The following is a 19,237-nucleotide window of genomic DNA, read 5'->3' on the forward strand; positions in this document are numbered from 1 at the left end:
ATCAAAGCGGAACCGAGGGCAGGTTGTATCTAGACTCTATTCAGGGAGATATTCTGGACTCCTAAACTGGGCCTGATGAAGACATGTAAAGGGCTGTACTGTACATTGCTGAACACCATGCTGTTTATCTTGCGAAACATCTCTTCCGGTTGTGCAATTTTTAAATACCACAAATAATACCAGAGCTAGAAATGGATGAACCCGCAAGTGGTGAATTGGTGTTGAGAAGAGATTAGAAGTTCAATTCTTACATGAACTACTGACATGCTCAGAGTCAGTGGCGTTGGGGACATAGGAATTGCCTCATCAACTCAGAGCAGTGGTTCAGTATCCAGTCTCTTAGAATGGCTAGTAGCAAATGCTTCATGAAAGGAGTAAGACTGCCACAATGGACAATTATACAATGCCCATACCTTGGGGAAAGTTTCTTCCTAACCCAGGCATGAAGCCAAATGGAGTTAGGTACTAAAACATCTTAAAGGATCAGGCCTTAGTCCTTGGTTTATGCCCTGAATCACATTCTTTACACATTTATTATCACTAATGCAACTGTGAAAACGGTGGTCTTTCAATTTCCTTAGATTTCTCCTAATTCTTTACTGGGAGAGAATAAATTGTAACACCCAGTTTACCTTCTCAGCACCTCGCTGCTCACTACCAAGCTCTGGCTCAGAATTATTCACAGATATTATCTGGCAAATAATTTCAAATAATGGATAAATTAGAGAAAATTGCCATCTGCCTGCAGATAATTCCCAAATAGGAACAGAGGTGAAATTCATTGAACAAATTATTCATTAAAAATGATTTATCTAACTCTAGCTTCCACCTGGATACTTTGGTGACTGGAATAATATTTTTTAAAACAGATCAGATAGATCAGGCAGATGAGACAGAGTTTTATTTCAGAATTTAACCTCACACAAAGAGCAAGGTGGGACTTGTTTGTTTGTTCGGTTTGCAGGCCTATGTGTTTGCAGGGAGTATGTGTTTATGTTACTAACAAAAGTAGCATTTGGCATTTTTATACTAGGGAGAGGAACATCATATTAGGAGACAGCAAAACGTGGTGTTTTCCCCTTTCAACTTGCTCCTGTCCCGAGACTTTGAACCCATAATCAGTTATGTATGTGAGACATTCCACCGAGTTCAGTGTAACTATGCCTTGTGTAAAGTTAGCCAGATCTGTAGTGTATGTGCATCTGTACCCACAAAATGAGCCATGGATATCTGCATTGCAATCCGTGGATGCAGATACCCATGGATCTAAAGCACATATCTGTGGATTTGCAGGGCTCTACAGCTATGTAAGTCTCTGCAGGACAGGGTCCTGGGTTTGCATATATGCCAAAACATACAGCATTTTTCATCGTTGGACCTCAGAGCACTTTACAAAGGAAGCATCATTATCCCCATTTTACAGTAGCGACACTGAAGCACCGAGGTGGGAGCAGGGAGGGGGAAAATAACTTAGCCAAGATCGCTCAACTACCTAGATCTGAGGAGAGAGTCTATTAGCCATTGACACATACTGGCTCCTTCTCCACTGTTATTTTCGGTGTCATAAACTGCAAGGAGCAAGCAAAAAATAAAAAAAAAGGTGAAGGAAAAAGGATTTCCTGGTTCACAAGGGTCTGGAGAGGATTTATTATTATTATTATTATTATTGATGGAAAGAAGGATACCTGGGTAGGACCAGTTCCCCCCCAATCTCTTACAGCTTTGAGTTGGAGAGTAATCCATGACCTCTGAATTTCCCAGCAAAACATTTACCTGCATTCCAGAGACGCTGACGAGAAAGCTGGGGGAACAGCATCCGTGGGAATGGTTCTTTCCATCAAAGCGTTAAGCTTCCTGCCTTCTGACAGTCCAGTTCTAATTTCAAGGTCTGCTTAGTTCTGCATCAAATAATTACCGCTATACCCAGAAGCACCTCATCTCCAGAGTTAAACATATGGCGAAGGACTGAGACCTACTGGTGTCCATTATGGAAGCAACACGAGTGCCAGGCTGATTAAAAATGCAGGCTCCCTTCACAACATGCCCAGTGACTGACAGCTTCGCGATTTGGCCAGTCACTCTGTCTGCCAAAACCCCCCTCTGCTGTGTGGAGCCCACCTGGCGTGCTGAGAAAACAGTTCCATTCCTGGTATTAAATTCCCACACTGACCCGAGGACTTTGCCGTGAGCTCAGCAGGAGCGCACCAGCCAATTTACAGCTCCATCCTCAAGAGCCCTGAGTGCCAGCCTCTGGCAGAGACGAATGATGGTCAAACCCTATCGCTCATAAATTATGCAAAGGCAATAAATGCACTCAGCAAACAGCTCTGAACGTTTGCCTAGCCTGGCTCCTAATACACTTTGCAACATGCCAGGAGTCCTGCACACACACAAGGCATCTATTTCCCTCATAAAGGGGTTTTGTTGAGAAGGAGCAAGGGAAAGAGAGCCACAGGCCTGGAGAGCCGTTTCAATAGCAGAACGTTACAGGCAAGCTTTATGAAAGAACGGGAGGGGGGAAAGAGCAGGAGATGCAAGAGGATTTACATGCTGTGTTGAGCTTTAATGTTCACTTAACATGTGTGTCTTTCTGGCCCAGAGTGTTTTGTATTGTAATGCTAACTGTGCTTCTCCTGGGCAACGTCTAACACTGGCGGGTTATTGCACAAGAACATCTTGTGCAACGGTTCTTGTGCAAGACCTCTTGCGCAGGAACCCGTCCACACTGCCATGTGCGAGATGTGCTTTTGCGCAAGAGCATCCATGGCAGTGTGGACGCTCTCTTGCGCAAGAAAGCTCTGATGGCCATTTTAGTCATAGGGCTTTCTTGCGCAAGAAACCCCTCCACGTGTCCACACTGTCCTCTTGTGCAAGAGAGTTTATACCTGTTAGAAAAGAGCGTAGCTCTTGCGCACAAAGCACTCTCTTACCACGCCGTACTGTAAATCTTGCACAAGAGTGGGCGGGTAGTGTGGACGCTCTGTGGAAGAACGGCCATTCTTGCGCAATAACCCGCCAGTGTAGACATAGCCCTGGAGTATAAAAGATACAGGATCTACCCCCCCACCCCGGCCCAGTGCGCTTGCACACACACACACACACACACACACACACACACACACACACACACACACACACACACACTCACTCTCTCTCTCTCTCTCATGAAAAAGAACTGAGACATTTATTTGCATAAAGAGAGATAACTCAGTGTTTTGCGCATTGGCCAGCTAAACCCAGGATTGTGAGTTCAATCTTTGAGGGGGCCATTTAGGGATCAGGGACAAATCTGCCAGGGATGGTACTTGGTCCTGCTGTGAAGCCAAGGGACTGGACTTGATGACCTCTCAAGGTCCCTTCCAGCTCGATGAGGGTATGTCTACACTACAAAGTTAATTCGAACTAACAGACTTTAGTTTCAATTAACTTTGATAGGCGCTACACTAGCGCTCCACTAGATCAAACTTAATTCGAACTAGCGGAGCGCTTAAGTCGAACTAGGTGAACCTCATTCCACGAGGACTAATGCCTAGTTCGAATTAAGTAGTTCGAATTAAGGGCTGTGTAGCCACTTAATTCGAACTAGTGGGAGGCTAGCCCTCCCCAGCTTTCCCTGGTGGCCACTCTGGGCACCACCAGGGAAACTCTTCTGCCCCCCTCCCGGCCCCGCAGCCCTTAAAGGGGCACGGGCTGGCTACGGTGCCCGTGCCAGGTGCAAGCCTGCCAGCACCCAGCCAGCAGACCCTGCACCTGGCACGGATCGAGCCAGCCACCCGATGCCCCCCAGCCCTCCCCCTCTTCCCGGGACCAGGCTGGCGGCTCCCGGGAGCTTGCCCGGGACCGCAAGAGGCGGGCACCCGCCTGGGCTAGTGCGGACATCGTGGACCTCATCCACGACCTCCGCACTAGGCACAGGAAAGTGGCCGTCTAGGGCAGGATAGCTGCCAGCCTGGCCACCCAGGAGCAGGTTGGCATGAAAATCAAGGTGGTCCACTGAGACCCCCGACCCTGAGCTTAGAATGGCCGTACTGGGTCAGACCAAAGGTCCATCTAGCCCAGTAGCCTGTCGGCCAACACTAGGTACCCTGGAGGGGATGGACCGAAGACAATGACCAAGCCATTTGTCTAGTACCATCCATCTCCAGCCTTCCACAAACAGAGGCCAGGGACACCATTTCTACCCCCTGGCTAATAGCACTCCATGGACCCAACCTCCATGACTTTATCTCACTTCTCTTTAAACTCTGTTCTAGTTCTAGCCTTCACAGCCTCCTGCAGCAAGGAGTTCCACAGGTTGACTATTTGCTTTGTGAAGAACTTTCTGTTGTTAGTTTGAAGCGTGCTACCCATTCCTTTCCTTTGGTGTCCTCTAGTCCTTCTGTTATGGGAACTAATGAAGAACTTTTCTTTATGCACCCTCTCTACCCCACTCATGTTTTTATAGACCTCTATTATATCCCCCCTCCGTCTCCTCTTTTCTAAGCTGAAAAGTCCCAGTCTCTTTAGCCTCTCTTCATATGGGACCTGTTCCAAACCCCTGATCATTTTAGTTGCCCTCCCCTCTCCCACCCTCTCTCTTCCCCTCTCCCAGCTCCTTTTCCCAGTCTCCCCGAGTTTTGTTCAATAAAGAGAGTTTCTATTTTTGAACACACGTGTCCCTTATTTTGTACATCAGGAAGGGGGGCTAGGGAGGGGTAAGTGGAAGGAGGTGAGGGAGGAATGGGGTACGAGCCCCCGATGGGGAGGACTGGGCTGGCTCTGCGGGCTCCTCGGGGTGGAAGCTCTCCTGAAGCCCCTCGATTGACCCCCCCTCCCCTCGGGATGGTAGCCTGCGGCAAGTGCAGCCGGGCTGATGGCCGAGTGCTGTGATGTGCCGAGTGTGGGCTCTCAGGGCACTCCAAGCCAGGACTGCTTTCCAAGTGGGGCACCCCTGAGAACTGTCTGTCCGGGGTGGGGGCCGGGTCCCTTTAAGCACAGCCCTCGGCTAGCCTGAGACAGCAGCTCCATGCTCTAAGTCCTAATCTGATGCCCTGCCAGCACTGCTTCCGGCCATCCTTAACCTCGGTTCAGGGTCCACTCAGTGTGGACATGCTAGTTCGAATTAGCAAAACGCTAATTCAAACTAGTTTTTAAGTCTAGATGCGCTAATTCGAATTAGCTTAGTTCGAATTAACTAATTCGAACTAAGTTAGTTCGCATTAGTGCTGTAGTGTAGACATACCCTGAGATAGGTATTTCTGCATTGGAGGTTTCCTGGAAGTTGGGGCAACTGGGCTTTCTTCCTGGATTTGTACACACCTATTGTGTGACCTTGGGTATGTCAGTTAAGCCCCAATATTCAAAGGAGACCACAGGATTTGCCTGTTTCCAAATTTGGTGCCTCTTCCAGAGACTCTGAAATGTTCATGGTTCCCCTTGATTTCAGCAGGAGCCACAAACGCTCAGTACCTCTGAAAAGCAAACCTCGAACGGGTACAGCTGATCACCTCCTACAAAGAGTGGCTGCTTTTGAAAACTGAAGGCTAATCTGTTCCATGCTGCAGTTTTACCCAGCCTACTTCACAGCGTATAGCGAAACTAAAATGCATTAATGTTTGTTGAGTGCTTGGGAGTCCCATGCACAAGAGAAATGCAGGAAAAGAGTGGGAATAGTATTGCATGCTATACAGTCACTAGTCCTGGTTCAGTTACCTAAGATGTTATCACCGCAATAACCATCAAATTCGTGGTACCTCACAGTTTTGCACAGCCTGTCGATACTTTCTTTGCATGGCCTATCTTCTAACACCCATAATTTAACTATCAAGAGCTGTTCCAGAAATCTTCTGTGATGTGACAAATGCTACTGTCAGTCACATGGGTGAAATCAAAGGGCTTTCACAGGGGTGCGGGAGAGCAAACAAGCTTCTCAGCCCCAAAGTTCAATATATCAAATATCAACTGGGATTTTTATTGTTGATATAGGCGTAGACAATCAATGGAGTTTAACAACTTGATGTTTCGCCTCCCTAAACCTCTAATTAAAAAATGGCTTTGTTCTCGCAATCAGCGCTTTCGAAAGTTGTGTTTTATACATGTACTAGATTTACCCAGAGTTGCTCAGGCCCTTAACTCAATTAATTTTTTTCTTCATTTAAATCGTTGCTCTGGGGTGAGATTGGGGAAGAGGGGTTCAGTAGCAGGCTGCCCCAAGGAGAGAGGATGACCCCAGCCCTATCTCACCACAGCATCTTGGGGCCAGGTGAAAAGTGCCTCTCCATGGTCATTGCAGCTCCAGCAGGCACAGCTGGGGGAGGGGGGTATATCCCCCAGCTGGGGCAGGTCCAGGTTTGTCTGCCCCTTCGCTCCCCCAGACAGAGTAAGGAATGCAACAAATTGCTGACTGTTCCCCTTCATCAAGGAGATCAGGGAGTGAGAGGAAAGTGCACTATGTTCCCATATGTATTGGGGGAGGAGCTTTTGCCTCCTTCGCCCTCCCTAAAGGGCGCCTGGGTATGGGGTGCTCAGGGCTGGGGCAGTCCCAGATAGCCCCTTTCACCTGTCTCTTGATTCTGTCTCTTTTCTGTATGGTTTTATGAGAGACAATCCCATTCCAGGCACAACCCATTTTCCTGGCACAACCAAACCCTGACCTTGGTTTAAGTTATGAAAGGAAGCTTCATACCAAATCTGATGGACCTAGCTCTTACCGTTTAGGAGTTCTTGGACAAGCAAACAAACTGACAGATGCGCAGATAGACGCACTCTCTCAAATAGATAGCAGATATATGCCTATGCAACACAATAGTTTAGTTTACTATTCTATTAGCCAGGGGATAAAATGGTGTCCTTGGCCTCTGTTTGTCAGAGGCTGGAGAGGGATGGCAGGAGACAAATCGCTTGATCATTGTCTTTGGTCCACCCTCTCTGGGGCACCTGGTGCTGGCCACTGTAGGTAGACAGGATACTGGGCTAGATGGACCTTTGGTCTGACCCAGTACGGCCGTTCTTATGTTCTTATGTTCTTTGATATATAAAACATAAATAGGACAAATCTCAGGGTAAACACACTGACCCCAACAACAAGTTTGAACAGCATTATATTATGAATTGCATCTTGGTCTATCGTGAACCTACATTTACGTGCATGCAATGCAGCTGCCCCTGCAAAGCTATTATTCCTAGAAGCTTTCTGAAGTGATGAAGCAATATTCCATTAGCAAGAGTTCTGAAATGACCCCTGCCTCCCAAAAAAACCCCAACTCCTATCACTCTCCTTTGTGTTTCGGGCAAACCGTTCAAGAATTTATTAGGCCAGGTCAGGATCATAACAGGATACGGTGCTCTCCATCTGTCTTTGCTGCTGCACAAATATAACTACAGACCCAGTTAATTCATCTGTGCCAAGGAATGAGTTTATGTGCCTGAAAAATAGAAAAAGATCTCTCTGTTTCAATGTTGGGGCTTAATGATGGTTGTATTGTGAAGATGAGGACTAGCACACTGAGCATTGGTCCAAAGAAGGCAGAATAGCCCGTGCTGTGGAGAATAAAGTTTAAAATCTTCCCCCTTTTCCTGCACAGGGAAAGCTGTCCCAATTTCACTTTTCCAAAATCTGTCATCCTATCATGTTATCGCTACAATTTGGGCCCATTTTAATAACTTGTGAGAACTGGGGCAAATCAGGGTGAGTAAAGGTCTCAGCTGTCTCACCAGCTCATTCAGGCTTACGTCCCACCATGGAATTCTACGTCCCTCACTGACTGAACACATTCTTGCGCAGAAAGTGGCAGTCATTGAATATATCATGTACAATGACACCGATGAGGGCATTTCACTCCACGGACTTTGCTGGAACAGCTATTTCGTACCGTGAATCCATTTATCATTGACACAAAAGGAGTCAGCACCACTGTGGTAGCTGCGCTGAGCAAAGTGGATTCTACTCAAATGTCGTCTGAAAAGAAATCTGAAGAAAATGAGGGAAAACCCAGGCCCCAGACAGGCTCACATTGACAACAGCAATATTCTTGTCCATCTAGCCACCAAACTGTCAGCTTCAGAAAAGGGCAAAGGGACTATGTTTAAGCTCCACACTTAGACCTCTGCTTCCATGCGGTGTGGGGAGGAAACATCTTTAAGATGAAAGGAGACACAGACAGAATACACAGGCAAATTTCTAATTGGTGTGATGGACACAGTGAAACTCAGGAAGAAGCCAGTGGGTGAGCTTTTACTTTCTTTTCCGTTTCTGCCTTTCCCTGCAAGGAACATGCAGCATGGTGCTCCAGGCTGTAGAACAGCGTGTTGTTTACAGGTGCCCATTCCCGGTTTTCCAGAGTCTGCTGGTTTTCAACTGCAGTCGTTTTTCCCCCCTCCCGGTATTACAAAAGTGACATGCACTTAAAGCAAGGACACGTGAAGTGAGGTATGTGCTAGTTGCACACAATATTTTGAGAGCCGTGCGTAGGGTTACCAGATACTTTCGCAAAAAATACCCAACATGGTGGGGAAAAAATTGGTTCAGCCAAAAAAAAAAAACCCACCAAAAAAACCACACTGCGCCTTTAAATCCCCACAGTCACTGCTCCCCCTGTCAGATGCGGCAGGGGAGGAATGTCCCAAATGGCCTTCATAGAATCATAGAATAATAGGACTGGAAGGGACCTCGAGAGGTCACCGAGTCCAGCCCCCCGCCCTCAAGGCAGGACCAAGCTCCGTCTACACCATCCCTGACAGATGTCTATCTAACCTGTTCTTAAATATCTCCAGAGAGGGAGATTCCACCACCTCCCTTGGCAATTTATTCCAATATTTGACCACCCTGACAGTTAGGAATTTTTTCCTAATGTCCAATCTAAACCTCCCCTGCTGCACTTTAAGCCCATTACTCCTTGTCCTGTCCTCAGAAACCAAGGGGAACAAATTTTCTCCTTCCTCCTTGTGACACCCTTTTAGATATTTGAAAACCGCTATCAAACCGCTTCCATCCAAGAAAAACAGAAAAAACCAGACATTTTATATGTCCGGTATTTTCTGTTTTTTTACTGGACAGAGGCTGTAAATACCGGACTGTCCGGCCAATACCATACATCTGACAACCCTAGCCATGCACTTCCTCTGCATCCAATCAAAGTGTTGCTACGGCAACACCCCACGGTTCAGTCGGTACACCCCGCAACTTTTGGGAGACCATCTTGTTTACAACAATTTTGTTGCCAACTGAGATCAAGGAGGGCCACTCATGAGGCCCACTCACAAGCCTTGGTTGCCCCGCACTGCTGATGAATCATCATGTGAACTGCAAATTAATTTGTGTTACATTCCGTGGAGCAATTTTCCTCCGTTTTTCATATCATTTCCTAAGATACAGGTGGGCAGAGGACGTCTAACATCATGGGTTAGACAGCTGTAGATTCAGTTTTATCCAAAATACCAAAGTGTAAACAAATAATTCCAATGTTGGTCTCTTATCTGGAGTCTCTTCCTCCCACCCGCAAACTCACCACTATGCTTATTTGTGGTACCCTTTTTAGACATTCAAAATTAGTTTGGCCTCTTAGGAAAAAAAAAAGTTGAAAATCTCAGAACATGTTGAACCACAAGCTGTTTGAAGTCTCACGCAATGTTCTCTCTAATCTTTTCTATCCATATGCAGATTTTTTCTATGAATGTCTGGAATTAATTTTTTTATGTGCATGAAGGCATGTGTGAATGGGCACCACCCATAAAAACAAAAATCCTAGCTGCAGGCTCTCTGCCTTTTAGCGTGGCAATATCTGAATCTCTTGTGAGCGGTCATACAAGTGCACCACTAACGGGGAACATTGAAACATGACACGAGTAACTGTTTTCTCACTTCTCAAGAGTTGTGCACATGAAAAAGTTTGATCATCAGTGTAACTAAGACACTTACTGTTTGAATATCAAAGCCAAAAACTACAAATAAAATGTATTGCTATCCACAAGAAAGTGAACATAAATGATAAAGAACTACCGTGTACATGCATGTATCTGTGTGTACATGTGTGTGTACCCTCTGCAAATGGTGCTCCATAACCATAACTTAAAAAGTACAGAATACAGTGGGGTTTGGCTAGGATTGAATTCCCCCCTTGCAGATAGCAAGCATGAGGTGCACGGTCCCATGGACTTCCACTTAGGCCCCATTTTGTTTCCAGGAGCAGTTTGTTCTACAGTAAAACCTGAGCTATCTGGAACTTAAGCATCCGGAAAACTGTAGAAACAGGCAAATTTCTGACACCGGGAAAAGCAAAACAAAACAAAAAACTGGCCCTTTAAGTGCCGGGCCGCTCCTCAGACGAGCGAGTAGCATGTATCCGGGGAAGGGGGGGAACGGCAGCCAGAAGCAAGCAGCAAGCATCTCGGCGCCCCTCGTGGCTGCCTCCCCCCCCCAGCAAGCCACCCCCGCCATCTCCGCCTCCTGCTCCCCCTGGCTTCCACCCCTCCTCACCAGGCTGCATCCCGCCCCCCACGGCTCATGGCCCCTCTAGCAGGCCACATCCCGGCCCCCACACGGCTCCTGCCCCTCCCCCCTCAGAATTTTTAGGTTACTGGCATGCCCTAATCCCTGGGTGTGACAGATAACACAGGTTTTACTGTACTTTGAAGACTTAAGTGGGACTTAAGTGGTGCATAGGGTGTCTTCTAGCCATCCACAGAGGGGCAAATTTCACCCCGAGAGAACAGGAATGATTTGTAGCTAGAGGTTCCTTTAGGCACTGCACTGAGTAACAGGTGATGTTCAAAAGACACCCCACTCCAGAGACTTCATACCTGGCCTTCATACATGCTTCTAGGGGACCATATTTCCTTTGCGATCCTCTTGTGTCAGGGAGATCACAGAAGAAGGAGCAGGTTACTGCAGAAAGAATGCTGGTTGCTTTTCCCCTTATCTCTCTTTCACCATGGCTACTTTTTGTTGCCTTTCCCTCAGAGATGTTTAGAGCTTTATCCAACTCCCTCTGAAGCAAATGAAAAGACTCTCATTGACTTCAGTGAAAGACTAATTGGCCCTAAGAGAAGTCAGGATAATGATGGCAAGAGGAATTCAGGGTTGTAATTTCCAAGGAGCCGCATGAGTCAGGTACCCAAATCCCCGTGGCATCCAATGGGAGCTAGCACCTGACTCCCATAATCCATGTAGATAATTCCAGCCTCAGTCACTCAGTAAAATAAACCCACAAATCATTCTCTCTGAAGCTGATTTAATAACCTCTTCGTCTCAGTTTGCCAAGTCACCAACTTGTCCTCACTAACAATTATTCCATATTATTCTGTTCTGGGCTTCCAGTTCATCTTTACTTCTTTATGACCATCTTTTAGACAGGCAACACATTGGAGCAGGAATCTTTATTCTGCACGGGTCGCCAGTGATGAGCACTCTTTCAGTGTTTAAAAACAATACGCTGCATCAATACTCTGAGAATAGGTTAACCACAAAGAATTGAACTGTGCCCGTTGCAGCCAGTGTCTAATAATGCTCTAGCCAGAGCCTTTGTACAGAAAGGTCCCTTTTTCATCCATCCCAAACTTAGCTTAATGGTTCAGTCCACCATTTGATTCCTCCATATGCGGTACAGGCTAATGAAAGCAAGCTGTGCCAATGGACAAAAAGCAAAGCACGCTATGGGTTAAAATAATACAAGAGTCTATTTTTTCCACTGTGTTGTGATCCATAAAAATCACCCTGAGCCCTTCCTCTTTCTTCTCTGCTTGTGAAGCCAATTGCTTTGATTGCAGTGATATGAGCTTGCTGAAATGACTTGCCCTTGCTTGTGAAGCAAATGGAACATGCTAATAGAACTTATCGCATTACCCGATGCAAAAGTGCCATAGCTCATTACTTTAAGATAAAAGGATATCATTGCAGACGGGAAGCAGAATTGACTTTCTGAGGCCCGACTTGATGATGATTTAATCAACTGCTCTCTTTCACTTCTCATCTCTGTGCCTGTCGGTTTCACAGGTGCTGTTAAATGAGACACTCAGAAAGTGAGCGCAGGGAAAGAAATTGCTGTCATTACTTTTCAAGAAAGGAGGTATGCAAATTTTCGACAGAAAGATTGCGTTCATAATGGGCCTGGTAAAATACAAGGATCATGCTTGACAGGTGAGGGCAAGTCATTTGTACGTCCTTAAAGTGAAGCAACCATCCTCATTTAAAAACTGTGCTCGATAAAAGAAACTACAAATGAAAGCCATGTGGCAGCTAGGAAGCAGTATGGAAGCCCTTGAAGGCATCTCTATTGCAGGTCTGGCTTCAGTACACAGGTTCTTAGCTGTCACATGGCCAAATTTGGACCTCAGACACACATATGGAATTCCCACTAAAGAATAGTTACTTGGTACACTGAAACTGGGACCTGAGAATCAAGCTGGGTTCTTTCCTGCTTCATCATCATCATAATTAATCATAATAAGGGAGAAAAACAAACAAAATAAAACAAAAACCTTAAGTCAAGGAAGAGTTAAGGTTGAGACCACATATTTTAACCTAAAGGTAAAAAAAAAAGCATGGCTAGAATGGAGAAATGATCATAAACCCAAATATTACAAAGCCAGGAGATTTAGAAGTAAGGAAAACCAAGATATGGAAATACAGTTAAGAAACAGTAATAAACCTAACTCAGCCCTGTGGTGATGGAATACAATAATTGTCTCAGAAAGTATGTTAGTGTTTGTGATGCAATATGAGATTAAACTGATTTTTAATGGCTAGAGCACAATAGCCAGTTTAGAGGGCGCGTTATGTATTACAGGAATAGCACAAAGAAATCCATGTGCACTGGTGAACATGGTCCTTAACTGATTGTCAACTTATTGATTCAGAATGTTCTAGTCTAGTTTCTATAAGCTCTTGTACCATGCTTTTGATAGCAGCCTTCAGCTTTGATAGTATCCTTCAACTTCCTGAAGGGAGGTTCCAAAGAGGATGGAGAAAGGCTGTTCTCAGTAGAGGTGGATGACAGAACAAGGATCAATGGTCTCAAGTTACAGTGGGGGAGATCTAGGTTGAATATTAGGAAAAACTATTTCACTAGGAGGGTGGTGAAGTACTGGAATGGGTTACCTAGGGAGGTGGTGGAATCTCCATCCCTAGAGGTTTTTACGTCTTAGCTTGACAAAGCTCTGTCTGGGTTGATTTAGTTGGGATTGGTCCTGCTTTGGGCAGGAGGCTGGACTTGATGACCTCCTAAGGTCTCTTCCAGCCCTATAATTCTATGCTTATCACCATCACATCTGAGAGACTTCCCGCAGTGCCTTAAGGTAGGTGACGAACTTCTGTCATGTGTTTCTTTTGCCTTAAAAATAATTTTACCCTGAAAGTCAGCAGCTAGGACTAGATACAAAAAAACCCCCAGCTCTCATGGATAAAATGTCATTTTTACAAAGTCCCTATTCAGAGAACTACATTATCAATTTTTGATTGTATTCATTATGATATTCTGGCATGTTTTTAAATGGTACCTACTCCACTTCTTTCATTAATAGAGACAAATAGAGACTAGCAGTTAGATTAGGTAGTCACAGGCACGGTCCCTGTATGCATAAGTTTCTACCAGTGGGTACATCTACAATGCGCAGCTATTTCAGGATACCAGAATCCCAAAATAGCTACCCCATGTCTTAACAAACCACCAGTTATTTCAAAATATTTTTCGAAATAACACGCATGCTATTTCGGCATCCCTGTAACCCTCAACCCATGAGGGTTATGGGATGTCTCGCAATAGTGCATTATTTCGAAATTTGGCACTATGTAGACGTGCCAAATTTCAAATAAGCTATTCGAAATAGAATCAAAATAAGATATGCAATTTGCATAGCGCTAATTGTGCATCTTATTTCGAGTTTAGGGTGCTGTGTAGATGCACCCAGTAGAGTTAAAGTGTTTTGTTATTCTGTTGTCTACAGCCTAGTTTAGTTCCTAAATGGATACTTGACTGACTTAAAGTGTCTTGATCTTAGTTCCTTGGAAGGTGAAAAACGAGAAAGCTGTGCACATGTAAGGACTGAGATAAAAGGCAAAAGAGGAAATTAAAATAAATAAAAGATACAAAAGCAAAGATAATAAATTATGCACACTTTAATAATAGTTTGTAGATCTGGGATGGCCAGAATACTTTTAAGTGATGAAAATAAAAAAAAAAACTCATCACAAAACATGAAACAATTATTGGTTTCCATCAAGTACTTAGCCATTTTAGGAGTTATTCAGGGGGATTCTAGCCAATCACATTAACAATTGGTCTGGAGACCAGGGCCGGCCCACAACATTTTGGCACCTGAAGTGGGGAGCTCAAATGATGCCCCCATGCCACCTTTTCTCCTGCCTGCCTGTTATGTCTCTTGTGTCCTCCTTCCTCCAGCACAGCACTCCACCACCTCTGTGCATCGAGAGCAGAGAGAATACGTATGCACCAGCAGCAGACATAATTTTCTACACTCTGGGTCCTAGTGCTCCCCCCCCACACACACACAGTCTGGCACCTGAGGCGGCTGCCTCAGTTTGCCTCATGGTAAGGCCAGCCCTACTGGAGACTCATGAATACAAGGGTTATGAATACAAGGGTTGCCCTTTGCCTTTGATAGACATACATGATTTGCATGTGAGCCCTGTGGTGCTTAGACTTACTAGGGAATAACTAGGAATATTCAGACCACGATAATTGGTTAAAAAGGCAACTAAAAAGACTGCAGCCACTATATGTCAGTGCTCTACTTGGGAACTGGTTGCCTGATTGGTATAATTTGCTGAAACTAATCATTTAGCTAATTTTAAGTATTTATTTTCTAATATGCTAAGGTGCATTCAGAGCAATGGAGCTGGTCAAGTTGTATTAGTTGAACTGTAAATGAAAAATGAATTGTGTCCGTGAAATATGCGTTTCTCAAATACAGGCAGTCCCCGGGTTACGTACAAGATAGGGACTGTAGGTTTGTTCTTAAGTTGAATCTGTATGTAAGTCGGAACTGGCGTCCAGATTCAGCCGCTGCTGAAACCGACCGCCAGTTCTGACTTACATACAGATTCAACTTAAGAACCCCAAGCTTCTCCAAGTCAGCTGCTGCTGAAACTGATCAGCGGCTGATTCCAGGAAGCCTGGGGCAGAGCAACTCTGCCTCGGGCTTCCTGTAGTCAGCGCTGGTCAGTTTCAGCAGCGGCTGACTTGGGGACGCCTGGGGCAGAGCAGCTGGGGTGCTGCTGGGTTGCTCCAGTAGCACTGCTCCTCGGGCTACTGGACCAACCCAACAGCACCCCAGCTGCTCTGCCCCAGGCATCCTGATTCAGCCACTGCTGAAACTGACCAGCAGTGGCTGAATCAGGACCTGGGACAGAGCAGCTGGGGTGCTGCCGGGTTGGTCCAGTAGTGCCCAGAGCGGCGCTGCAGGACCAATCGGCAGCGCCCCAGCTGCTCTGCTCCAGGGTCCAAAACAAAAGCCTGGTCTGCTGGGGGGGGGGGGGCACACTAGCCGCGCCCCTCCCCCCCAGCAGACCAGGGACACGGGGAGCAGAGCCGCAGCGGCAGCGGGGTGCCGCGCCTCTGAGGCTTTGCTCTGGCAAAGCCTCAGAGGCGCAGGACCCCCCCGCGGCTGCGGCTTCAGTCCCGGTGCCTGTGGTCTGCTTGGGACGGTCCCCAGCAGACCACAGGCACCGGGACTGAAGCCGCAGCAGCGGCGGTTCTGGCAAAGCCTCAGAAGCGCGGGAACCCGCCCAGTGCCCCTAGTCTGCTGGAGACGGTCTCCAGCAGACCAGGGGCACCAGAGCAGCTTACGAACGGGGCTTTCTCGCCCCGGAGCTCGCAAGTAGCAATCCGCTACCTCGACCTCCGGGGCGAGAAAGCCCCGTTCCTAAGTGCGGATCCGATGTAAGTCAGATCCGCGTAAGTCGGGGATTGCCTGTACATGACTTGGTGTCTGCCCCCACCACATAATTCAAGTATTAACTGCGTCCAAAGCTAACCATATGCTACAATCCAAGAATACATCGGGGTCCTGATGCAACTCCATTTGGAGTCATCAAAAGACTGCAATAGGTGTTGCAAGGCAATGTGGCCTTTTAGTGAAGGCACTAGAGTAAGTAGTCAAGTGACCCAACTCTTCCACTGAATTTTTTTACCTCTCTGTACTACTGCTTCCCCTTTCCACTTTTTAACTCCACCTACCTCTCTTCAGGAGGAAGGCGGGGGAGTCTCACTATATACAACTGATGAAGTGGGTTTTTGCCCACAAAGTTTATGCCCAAATAAATCTGGTAGTTTTTAACGTGCAGGTGGACTCTTTGTTTTTTGCACTTAGGCCATGTCTACACCAGGAAACTATTTTGAAATGACTAAATTCAGCTTAAGAACTCCCAATTGAACACATTCTAATTAGCGTGTCCTCACTATGGGGAAGCATTGGAATTAGTTCGAGGTAGGCTCCATTAATGTGGATTTGCGACTTCAGACTTAGAGCCTCAGGAAACACTCTGGGAAGCTGCAGGAGGCCTCCCGGAGGCCAATAAATTTGCATTAGCAGCATGGGAGCGTTCACACTAATGTTATTTTGAAATTATTATTTCAGAGTTAGCATTACTCCTCATGAAAAGTAGGAGTACAGAGTTCGAATTCCACGGCCCATTATTTCGAAATAACAAACTTAAGAGGAGGCTATTTCGGAATAAGGTCCTAGTGTAGACTAGAGCCTAGAGAGTAACATGGCTACCCTCTGATCCTTGTCTCACTACATGTTTGTACAGTCACTGGCACAATGGAGCCTGAACTCAGTTGGGCTATGTGCTTTTTGTGCTATGTAATATATCTACATAATAATAGAAAAGAAAAGGAAGGATTCAATCGATTTGGATCAAGTCCTTGATGAACAATGCATTATTCAACAGATCATTCTACCTCATCCTCGACCTAATGCAACCAAAGCATCTAAAGCAAAATATATTTCAGTCTAAAATTACTTCTATTAGAGACCTCAGAAAACAACAAACAAAAAGAAACAAAGTAAAATCTTGTGGGTATCTGCCGTAACAAGCTATATAGCAAGTCTGAGAATAAAATGGCTGATGAATTTCACATATAGGGAGAGTTATTTGACTTCTAAGACATAATCATTTTAAGGAAAAATAGCATTAAAAATCCACATAAACCAAACAAAGGTAGCTTTTTCCAATCCTAGAACTTTAAAATGGGTAAAGCCACTTAAACAGAACTGTGTAGTAAATAAATAAATAATAACAATGTCATCAACTCCAAAACAGCCCAAATCAATTGATCCTCAGGGCTACGAACAACTGAGCTATAAACCTCTGAATAATGGAATTTTAATGGATACCAAAAAACTCTTAACTAAGTTATAGATGGAAGCTATTAACATAACCTGAGACAAAATGATTTATTTGTGTTATAGGCAACTTTCGAACAGCCATATATGCTGCTCATTATCATAATACTAGAAAAATAACTCAGCCTGTTTGCTTTGCACTGTCAACTGGCTTTTTGGTTGCTGATTCTCTCTCTTTTCTTCTGTCTATTATATAATTAATTACTGGCATAGTTGTGGTATATTATTATTATTTATGGCTGTCTATCTCTTTTGCATGATTTATAAATTAAATTGCCTGTGCTAAACCTGGGGGAGGGGACGATTATTGTAAATCGACAGCAAGCAAATACAAATTGCAAAGACAAAGGCAAACCATGGCCTGCCTGTCTCAAATATGCTGTTTTGACATCCTGTATGCAGTAATTAGGAATCTGTAATCTCTTATTAGAAAACAAATGCATTATTTTTGTTCCCAATGCTGCAATTACAATAATTGAATTTAAAACAGGGATTGAGTTTCTCTCTTTGGAGGTAAGAATAATTGAATATCCCTGATAAAAATCAAGGGAGTAGAAAAGAGTCTTATAAATCCGGAGTCAGGAACCCTGAGCTATTATTCCTGGAGTAGTAGCAGAAAAGGAAATTAATTAATATTCAGAAAAAGACACCATCCCTTGCAGAACCCGCTCATTTGCCGTCTACCCTTTCCCTTGCTAAACGCATGATAAAACTGATGCAGTCACAAGCCCATAGAACTGATGCGGTCTGCCCACAGAACTGTGCTGACTGCAATTGGGTTTAACGCCTCTTAGGCTATGTCTACACTACAGATGCTTTTGTGGAAAAACTTGCCAGTCTAGACGCAGCCCATGGGTAAGACCCTACCAAATTCATGGCCATGAAAAACACGTCACAGACCACCACGAAATCTGGTCTTATGTGTGCTTTTACCCTCTCCTATTCAGATTCCACTGGGGAGACCACCGTTTCTTAAACGTGGGGACCTGACGCAAAAGGCAGTTAGGGGGGTTGGCAGGTTATTTGAGGGGGTGGTAGTGATATTGCCACCCTTACTTCTATGCTGGGCAGCTGGAGGGTGATGGCTGCTGATGGTCGGCCCAGATCTACAGGCAGCAGTGCAGAAGGAAAGGTGGTAGTGCTATATCATGCCATCCTTACTTCTGTGCTCCTGCCCGTGGGCCTATGCAAAAGAAAGGATAACGGTATCGCAAACTCTCCTACAATACTCTTGTGATAGCCCTACAACTCCTGGTAGGGCCAGGACCCCTACAATCACAATACCATGAAATTTCATATTTAAATAGCTAAAATAATGAAATTTACCGTTTTAAAAATTCCGATGACTGTGAAATTGACCAAAATGGGCTGTGAATTTAGTAGGACTCTCACAATGAGAAACGGGATTCACAATTCACTAGCAAAGGACCTCCAGAAGTTGTAGTAAGAAAAGTGTTTTTGTTTTTTTTACTGCTGTGTCATCTAATCTTGCACGGCTCTGGTATTTTACTGCCTTGCTGTGGTGGTATTATATAATTATTACAGCCTACATTGTTAGCATTGGTGGTAAATTACAGTTCCTTATTTTCCTGGCACAGACAAGGTTTAGAACTGTTTTAATAGCAGGCTTTTAACACAGTGCTCAGATAAAATTATCCCTGTCCACACAAGTCAGGGGAAAGATGAATGCCTCGCTAGCAACCACTGTGCTTAAATATGGCTATCGCTGGTACAGTGTTGACTGCGGTGTAGATAGGGCCGACTGTATGTTCTATTTTAGCTGTGGCAGTACAGAGACTTCACACTGTTGTTAACAATCTCTTCCACAGGGAAACCCCACCAAATGATCAAGAGACATCTCGAGTGTAAATAAAGGACTTTCCATTAAATCATACTG

At 45.2% G+C, this 19,237-nt stretch overlaps 1 protein-coding gene across 9 annotated transcripts in view; it reads right to left on the reverse strand.

Moving 5' to 3' along the window:
• The window catches only part of AUTS2 (activator of transcription and developmental regulator AUTS2), a 1,132,674-nt gene that overhangs the window by 340,651 nt on the left and 772,786 nt on the right, over window positions 1-19,237 (reverse strand). The gene's annotated exons all lie outside the window — the stretch shown is intronic.

The sequence above is a fragment of the Pelodiscus sinensis genome, chromosome 21 (genome assembly GCF_049634645.1).
Source record: "Pelodiscus sinensis isolate JC-2024 chromosome 21, ASM4963464v1, whole genome shotgun sequence".
NCBI lineage: Eukaryota > Metazoa > Chordata > Testudines > Trionychidae > Pelodiscus > Pelodiscus sinensis.